At 37.6% G+C, this 8452-nt stretch overlaps 2 pseudogenes; both read left to right on the top strand.

The window, feature by feature from the left end:
- The first annotated feature begins 877 nt into the window (after window positions 1-877).
- On the top strand, window positions 878-956 carry LOC118721839 (annotated as a pseudogene).
- Window positions 957-5360: 4404 nt separating this feature from the next.
- LOC118721328 lies at window positions 5361-6552 on the top strand (annotated as a pseudogene).
- Window positions 6553-8452: the final 1900 nt, after the last annotated feature.

Here is an 8452-nt window from a genome sequence, read left to right as displayed (position 1 = left end):
TGAAGGTGGAGAAGAGTCTGTTCTGCCCAAACATTGTGGAAGCAAGAGACAGACGCAGGGCTGACCAGGGCACTCAGTAATTTACTGTTTAGATTCCGTTAAATGATGGGGTTATTAAGTGTGTATGCAAAGGCAAACACGTGGTGAGTGAGAGCTGAGATGTACTGTGAGTATAAGTATGGATTCCCAACACTTTGGTTTTAAAAAAGGAATCTTAATAACTTTTTATATTGAATGCATATTGAAATCATAGTATGCCTGTTTGGTTCAATAACATATATTGTTAAATTTTTTTTTAAATGATATGCAGTTTGTAGTTTTTGACATATCCCAGCCTGTATGAGTTTAAGTAGCCATGTTAGGGTGCTGGACAGCTTCTGTTGAAAAAACAAATTTTATTTTAGAAGAATTTTTAAACAGAGGAAATATGACAGTATTCAAATCGATACTGGTAGTTGTAAATCGGAATCTCCATCTCTACACAAGGAAACTAAAGAAGAGGACAAATAGAAATGTTTTCTTTAAACAAGATCTCACTCTCATTATAAAGATTTCAGTCTCAAACCTCTTTCCCCACTCCCAAGTAAAAGTCTTCAAAAGATTTCTTTAAAATTGTAAGGCAAGCCCTGGTTGGTGTGGCTAGGTTAGGCATTGTCTTGTGTACCAAAGGGTTGCCAGTTGATTCCTGATCAGGGGCACATGCCAGGCTTTCAGGCTTAATCCCTGGTGGGGGGTCAGCAGGAGGCAGCTGATAGATGTTTAGCTCTCATGTCGATGTTTTCTCTCCTTCTCCCTTCCTCCCTCCCTCCCTCCCTCCCTCCCTCTCTCTCTCTCTCTCAAATCAATAAAATATCTTTAAAAAATAAAAAATAATAAAATAACTAAAGTAATTGTGGTGACAGAAATGTATTGGCCTCAGAAGCTACTGAGGTGGATCATTCTATCCTAATACAGTGTAAAAAAAATAAAAAAATAAAAAAAATTAAGTCAAGAGAAAGGATTATTTGAAGCTGAATGAGTTAGAGGAAAATGTTTGAATTGATATAACATCATCACCTCAACATTCTACTTATAGGTACAGTTTATAATTTTTAACTGAAGCTAAAAGTATTTGGTACAAAATAACTACATGTTCATTCATGAATGTTTTGTCTTCTAAGGCTGTATTTAACAATATATCTGAAGTGATGTTTTATTTAAAAATTCTCAATATGTATTGTCTTTCTTATATTAGTGCTCATCTTACTATTTTATAATAGTACTTTTTGTATTCATTTAATCCTCCAATAGTTAAATCAGAATTAGTATGTGATTAATATTTATATATGCATTCATTTACATTTTTACTTTTTTTTTAATTTAAAATATATTTTTAGTTCCATTTCAGTCTTAAATATACTCAGAATACTGAATACTTTTAAAATGAAATACAGGTTTTGGCATAGTATTTCAAAATTAAAATTAATTTATAATTACTGAAATGCTAGTTTATCATTTTACTGCAGTAATATAATCAGAGCAGTTGGAGAGACTAGCACTAAAACTACTGATTGTGATTTTCTGTCTCTGCCTGAAGTTGATTAAAGACCAGGGAATCTAATAAACTGGGGGCAGAGGGAGGGGCATTGGGGCTGGGATCCAGTTAAACACACTATCACTCTCAGCTGGCGAGTCAGCCAAGAGCCAGATGGAAGAATGAGGAACATGTTGGAAACTTGATGTGAAAAGTGGTTTGCGACAGAAAGTTAGATGCTTAAAAAATGATGGCAAAGGTTGAAGGAATGTACATCAATCAGGGTCCCTATGAAAGGCTCCTGGAATAAAATAGCTAAACTGGCCTGTAGGTGAAGCAATGTCCCCTACCACGAACAGGAAGCTGATGGACCAGAATGGGCTCCCAGAACTGGAGATATTAGGGCAACCTGCTATAGCCACAGCCTAGGATCCACAAGCACCTGTCCCTACTGATCAGCTGCCCCATGACTGAATAAGACACAGGAGAGTGGCCGGAGGCTGGAAAAAGGGGCATCCCTGGGTCTGTTCTGTCCAAGCACTGTTGAAGCAAGAGGCAGATATGGTGCTGGAACAGGAATTCCAGTTGCTACCAGGAGTACCAGTTGCTTTCAATACACACAAAGAAAATGGCTGGACATGGCTAAGCCCTTGGCAGGAACTCCTATGTCTTCGTGTCTTTAAAGCTCGGGAATATGGCCTCTAGCTCACTTCTTCTTCATAATCTTACGTGAATGGATCAAAGTGGGAGAACCAACATCATATCCAGAACTCAACTGCCAGAATGGGAAATCTCATTTTTAGTTTTGCACTGTCTATAATTTAAGAAGATACAACTAGCAAGAAACACAGTTGAGCAAACCAGTCATAATCACTAAACTGGATGATAAAACTTCACCGTAACAAGTTCATGTTACATATGGATTGTCATGACATAGTGGGAAGTTACAAAAAGAGACCTATGTCTTCTTACATGCGGTATCTAAAGTACTCAGACTCAGAAACAGGAAGTAGAATGGTAGTTGCCAGGGCTGCAGGGGCGGGGACAGTGGGGAGCTGGTCAATGGTATACAGTTTCAGTGCAAGATGAAAAGTTCTGGAGACTTGCTGTACTACACTGCGCTTCTAATGAATACTGTGATGCACACTTAAAAATTGTTAAGAAAGCCAAAACCAGTTTGGTTCAGTGGATAGAGTGTCGATCTGCAGACTGAAGGGTCCCAGGTTCGATTTCAGTCAAGGGCATGTACATTGGTTGCAGGCACATCCCCAGCGGAGGGGTGTGCAGGAGGCGGCTGGTCGATGATTCTCTCTCATCAACATTTCTGACTGTCTATCCCTCTCTCTTCCTCTCTGTAAAAACATCAATGGAATTATATATATATATATATATACATATATATATATATATATATATATATATTTTTTTTTAATTGTTAAGAGAGTAGAATTTATGTTTTGTGTTTTTACCACAATAAAATACAACGAACATTTTCAAAAAGGAGAAAGACTTATGTATTGTAGTTCAGGAACTTTGCAGTTGCCTCCAAATTTGGGCATTGATGGTCATTACTTGAGATGGTATATGCCAGTTTTCTTCACATAAAACTCAGATGCCAAATGTATTGGATTTATCTTGTGGTCATTTGTTAACCAGGGAATTTATATGCATAAATGCATAGCCCATGGACATAGACAGTAGCGTGGTGAAGGCCTGGGAAGGTGGGTGCAGGATGGAGGGGGATCAATGGGAAAATAAAGGGAGACATATGTAATACTTTCAACAATAAAGTTAAATTTAAAAAAAGGATAAAATCACTTAAAAACAATATCTATCTATAAAGGCAACAATGGATTATCTAATAAATTTAAATATTGTAGTAAGTAATTGCCCTCAAATTCAATTAGAATCCCTTCCCTAGAAGTTCTGGTTAGAAAAACACTCTGAGTGCTAGTATCGTAAATATTTTACCTAAACAGTTCTGCTTATACGGAATTTAAAAAGTTGAGATAATATTTCCAAAATAAATCACCCTACTAGACAGATACAACACAGAGTCTTTAAACTATTTTCAAGATCACTAATCCACTGTGAAATTTGTCATCCTCTTCTTTGTTTTACAAACATGTTTGAAAATTTAAATTACACAAAGAATGGAGACTGGCTACAACAGAAAAGCCATATTTGATCTTTGTACGTACTTATTGTACCTGTAAAAGGCCACCTAAAGCATAAAATTACAACCCTCCTGGTGATTAGAAATAGCTATAATTCCTGCAATCTGCTGCCAGCTCCAGGAAAATAAAAATCCTTATAAGTTTCATACCAAGAATTGTTTTTAGTATTTTGTGGGTTTGTTGTCTGTAGGCTTGTGGGTTAATTTTTGAAGGGAGAATAAGGATAAACAATTTTGTTCATTATATTGTGAACTTTGACAAATGTCAAGGAATTGAATTACTCTGGTGTTCATAGAGCTTGCTTAAAATTTCTTAGAATTATTTGTTTTCAATTTGTGATTGATTTCTTGGTAATTTCCAATTTTTTCTAAAGCTCATTTCCGGTTCCCAAATATAGTAGTGGAGTCTTTCAAAAAGTCAAATGGAAATGATCTATTATTGCCTATGTTCTGAATCAGTTTTTTAACAGGTCAAAACATAGGAAATTCTATTGCATTGTCTCATTCAGTCCAGGTTTCTGCTTTTTCCACAGATATGTTTAATGGCTTTTAAAGAGAAAGATTATCCTCCTACCCGTTTCTGGGATAAAAGTTCTTAGCATACTACAAAGGAGCAATAACTCCCCAGCTGTTCCCTGACCTCACCCCCTCAGAAGTTGGGTTTCTAAACAGAAGGTGGTTTCGTATAAAGACATAGATTTTTGTACATGCTTTTTATCTCAGTAAAAACTGACTGCAAAGGTCAGCTTCAGGGTGATTTCTTCAAACCCATTGGATTTCCTCACCCTCATGTCTGTTTCATTCTTTATAGATAATTTGATAATTTCCAGAGCTGAGCCAGACAACACAGACTCTGTATCACAGGCCACCTCTTGGAAAGAAAATGAAAAATTCTGTTCATTGTATGGCATCCAGATAACCTGGGTGTGTGGTATGGGGAAAACAATCCATCTGGATGGTGCTCTCTGTGCCAGGATTGTGGGTGGCAGCAGAGGAGGAGAGAGAAGAACCAGGATACGGAGGTCAGGGGTGAGAGGTGGGGCATGGGAAGAGGAGGGAGGCAGCACATGGCCAGTTATTCAGTCTAATAATTGGGTTTTGGCTTTGCTAAAGAGCAGGCTAGATGCCTGCAATGTTATCAAGTACACACCAAGGATTTTCAACTTTTTTTTTTTAACAAAAGAAAAGTCAAACTATTTTCATCAGCTTTGTTATATATTTCTTTTCTTTTTAAAATATATTTTATGATTTTTTACAACGAGAAAGGGAGAGAAATAGAGAGTTAGAAACATCGATGAGAGAGAAACACCATCAGCCACCTCCTGCACACCCCCTGCTGGGGATGTTCCCGAAACCAAGGTACATGTCCTTGACTGGGAATCGAACCTGGGACCCTTCAGTCCGAAGGCCAACACTCTATCCACTGAGCCAAACTGGTTAGGGCTCTGTATTTCTTCAGAGTCTTCATATTTTCCTCAAAGATCAGCCAGAAGGTAATTTTGGTCATTTGTGTCTTCAGGGAATTGGCCCACCAATTCCCTGAAGACACAAATGACCAAAATTTGTGTCTTCAGGGAATTGGTGGGCCAAATTTGTGGGCATAGGGTTGTTCATAGCATTCCTTTACTATCCTTTAATAAAATGTATTAACAGCAAAGACAGTGAGGCAAGATGGTGGCCACCAAGAGGAAACGACTGGAGCCTTGGGGGTTCACAGGAAGAAGCTGAAAAGGAACAAAGAAGATGGCAGGCCACAGCTAAGCTGCTGGACTTGGCAGAGAAGGTGGAGGAAGAAGACAGAGACTGCATCCCAGGTCCCATTTGCAAGGGCAAGAGCAAAAAGAAGGAATGGATTCTCATCTTTCCCCCCTCATCTCCCTCCCTTCCCCCCAAAGGAATACATTTCAGAACAAGACGTTTAATGCAAGACTTAAGAATGTGGATACCTCAGCCTAAAGCAGACACTAAAATGGATCGTAAAGATAAGTTATTTGTGATTGATGAGGTCTGTGAAATGTGAAACTACGTTAAATGTTTCTGTTTTGAAGCTAAGAAGAAACAAGATCTCCATACCTGGCTTTCGCATTCACCTCATAGACCATCTGTTAAGTTTCTAGTTCAAAACATTCAGACCCTCACTGATGGTATAATGACTGGAAACTGAAAGGTTCTCAGCCCTTATGTCTTTTGACCCTGCCTTTGATGAATTACCACAGTAAAAGAACTCTGAAGTCAGATCTGCAGTCCACTCACCGCACTGTCAGCCCCAAAGCCAATCATTCTCGAGCCACGTGTTTACTTCACTGTTTTGGATAATAGGATATCATTTCAGAACTTTCAGATCATAGGAGAAGATGCTACTCTTGTAGAAATAGGATTTCATTTTGTCTTAAATCTCATAAAGATTTTCCAGGGAAGTTTTGGAGAACCAGCTTTATTTGAAAATCCTCACTAGCAGTACCAAACAGCCATCGGTGAGCACAAGACCTATCACAGCTGCAAAATACAGAGAGACACAGCAAGTTACAGAGGCGAAGAAACTGAGGGAGAAAGAACCAAAGATGATTCTTCCATATGAACCCTCTGCAGATGTTTTTGTTACACCAGCTAAGGAACAACCGATAGAAGTACAGTGGGTAAAATCAGAGCCAAAAGTTGATTGGAAAGCAAGGAAGAAAAGGGTTTTCAAAAGGCAAAGAGAATGAAACAGAAGCTGAAGGTGGGAATGCGAAATGAATCCCTGGATAACTAATTTTTCCACTTATTTTACATTTATTTTGTATTCACAGTATAAATAGTTTTATTATGCAGGACTATCATACATCTAGTTAGTGTAGCAGTTAAAAGAAAGAAAAAATTAAAATCTTGTGGCTTCCAAAATAACAAACCTTTATTAAGGAATAATTGACAAATGTAATTGTATATATTTCAAGTGTATATTATCCTTTTAATGTCCATGGACTCAGTAATGATGATCCCTCTTTAATTTCTGATATTGGCAATATGTAGTCTTCTCTCTCTCTCTCTCTCTCTCTCTCTCTCTCTCTCTCTCTCTCTCTCTCTCTTTTGCTTGCTTATTCTGTCCACAGTTTATAATTTTTATTGATTTCCCCCCCCCCAAAGAACATGTTTTTGGTTTTATTGATTTTTCTCTGTCATTTTCCTGTTTTGAATTTCACTGGTTTTTGTTTATATTTTTATTGCTTCTTTTCTAATGTTGCTTTAGAATTAAAATTTTCTAGTTTCCTAAAGTGGAAAATTAGGTTACTGATTTGATATCTTTTTTTCTTAGTGCATATGTCCAATGTTATCAACTTTTTCTCTAAGCACTGCTTTAACTGTATCTTCAAAAGTTTGATTAGTTTCATTGGATTAAAATATTTTAAACTTTCTTTTAAAACCTCTTTGACCCACCCTGGTTAAAGTTATAAACTTTAAAATTTAATACTCCTCCTCTCTTTCCTTCCTTTACATTTTCTCCCTTCTCCAATACTTGTAACCTGTGAATAAACCATGTAATTTCTTTATTATGCATTTTGTTGTCTCTCTGTTAGTATATGACTTCCACACGGGCAGAGTTCAGGAAGCTTTCTCAGTTTTGTTTAGTGATGTAGTTCAAGCATCTAAGCCTGTGCCAGGTAGACAATAGCACTTAAGACATGTTTGTGATTGAAGTAGAGGAATTTTAGAACAAGCTTGATATATAGAATGGGAGCCTTTGTCCAGGATTTATTTAGCTTTGGATATTGCAATTTTTAAAATATTTATTGTTGAAAGTATTACATAGGTCCTTCTTTTTCCCTCATTAACTTTTTCCAGCCGGCTCCCATCCTCCCCCTCCCCCATCCCCAGGCCCTCACCACCCCATTGTATGTGTCCATGGGTTTTGCATATATGTTTGCAAGTTTATTGGTTGCTCTCTTCCCACCCACACTCCCCTGCCTTCCCTCTGAGGTTCAACAGTCTGTTCATGCTTCTATGGCTCTGAGTCTATTTTTGGTCATCAGTTTATTTGGTTCATTAGGTTCCATATATGAGTGAGATCATGTGGTATCGATACTTATGAAAGATAAGTACCACATGACCTCACTCTGACTGGCTTAGCTCAGCATGATTCTCTCAAGGTATGCCATTACAAATGGTAAGAGTTCTTTCTTTTTTACGGCTGCGTGATATTTCATTGTGTAAATGTACCATAGTTTTTTGATTCAGTCATCTGCTGATGGGCAGTTAGGCTGTTTCCAAGTCTTAACTATTGTAAATTGTGCTGCTATGAACATAGGGGTGCATATATTCTTTAAAAAAAATTATTTTATTGTTTAAAGTATTACAAATAGTAGTATATATGTCTCCTTTTTTCCCCCATTGACCTTCCCCCTGGCCTTCCCTACCCCCCAACCATAGTTTCTTTCTGATAAGTATTTCAAGTTTCTTAGGATATATTCCTAGAAGTGGGATGATTGGGTCAAATTGGAGTTCTATTTTTAATTTCTTGAGGAAACTCCCCATACTGTTTTCCACAGTGGCTGCACCAGTCTGCACTCCCACCAGCAGTATACTAAGGTTCCCTTGTCTCCACAACCTTGCCAACATTTGTTGATTTGTTGATGACATCCATTCTGACAGGTGTGAGGTGACATCTCATTGTCATTTTAATTTGCATCTCTCAGATGATTAGTGACTGAGCATTTTTTAAATGTCTCTTGGCTTTCTGTATGTCCACTTTGGAGAAGTGTCTATTTAAGTCCTTTGCCCATTTATTT

The sequence above is a fragment of the Pipistrellus kuhlii genome, unplaced genomic scaffold (genome assembly GCF_014108245.1).
Source record: "Pipistrellus kuhlii isolate mPipKuh1 unplaced genomic scaffold, mPipKuh1.p scaffold_m20_p_18, whole genome shotgun sequence".
NCBI lineage: Eukaryota > Metazoa > Chordata > Mammalia > Chiroptera > Vespertilionidae > Pipistrellus > Pipistrellus kuhlii.
Note: the sequence above shows the minus strand (reverse complement) of the source record. Positions and strands in the feature narration are given on the sequence as shown.